Source organism: Arachis stenosperma, chromosome 1 (genome assembly GCF_014773155.1).
Source record: "Arachis stenosperma cultivar V10309 chromosome 1, arast.V10309.gnm1.PFL2, whole genome shotgun sequence".
NCBI lineage: Eukaryota > Viridiplantae > Streptophyta > Magnoliopsida > Fabales > Fabaceae > Arachis > Arachis stenosperma.
In genome coordinates, this window is record NC_080377.1 from 96,501,063 (window position 1) to 96,501,861 (window position 799).

At 41.3% G+C, this 799-nt stretch overlaps 1 non-coding gene across 1 annotated transcript; it reads left to right on the plus strand.

Moving 5' to 3' along the window:
• The first annotated feature begins 392 nt into the window (after positions 1-392).
• LOC130952366 (small nucleolar RNA R71) lies at positions 393-500 on the plus strand. The gene has a single exon (XR_009074551.1). It is a non-coding gene; the product is annotated as a small nucleolar RNA R71 (small nucleolar RNA).
• The last annotated feature ends 299 nt before the right edge of the window (positions 501-799 follow it).

Genomic DNA, 799 nt, shown 5'->3' on the forward strand with positions numbered 1-799 from the left:
TCTCCCAGGTAATTCACCTCTTCCATGGAAGGGTTCTCAGGATCATAAGCTTCTTCCTCAGATGAAGCATCCTTAGTACTGTTTGGTGCATTTTGCATTCCAGACAGACTTTGAGAAATCAAATTGACTTGTTGAGTCAATATCTTGTTCTGAGCCAATATGGCATTCAGAGTGTCAATCTCAAGAACTCCTTTCTTCTGACTAGTCCCATTGTTCACAGGATTCCTTTCAGAAGTGTACATGAATTGGTTATTTTCAACCATTTCAATCAATTCTTGAGCTTCTGCAGGCGTCTTCTTCAGATGAAGAGATCCTCCAGCAGAGCTATCCAAGGACATCTTAGATAGTTCAGAGAGACCATCATAGAAAATACCTATGATGCTCCATTCAGAAAGCATGTCTGAGGGACATCTTCTGATTAATTGTTTGTATCTTTCCCAAGCTTCATAGAGGGATTCTCCATCCTTCTGTCTGAAGGTTTGGACTTCCACTCTAAGCTTACTCCATCTTTGTGGTGGAAAGAACTTTGCCAAGAAGGCATTGACTAGCTTTTCCCAAGAGTCCAGGCTTTCTTTAGGTTGAGAATCCAACCATATTCTAGCTCTGTCTCTTACAGCAAAAGGGAATAGCATCAGTCTGTAGACCTCAGGGTCTACCCCATTAGTCTTGACTGTGTCACAGATTTGCAAGAATTCAGCTAAGAACTGATGAGGATCTTCCATTGGAAGTCCATGGAACTTGCAATTCTGTTGCATTAGAGAAACTAATTGAGGCTTAAGCTCAAAGTTGTTTGCTCCAA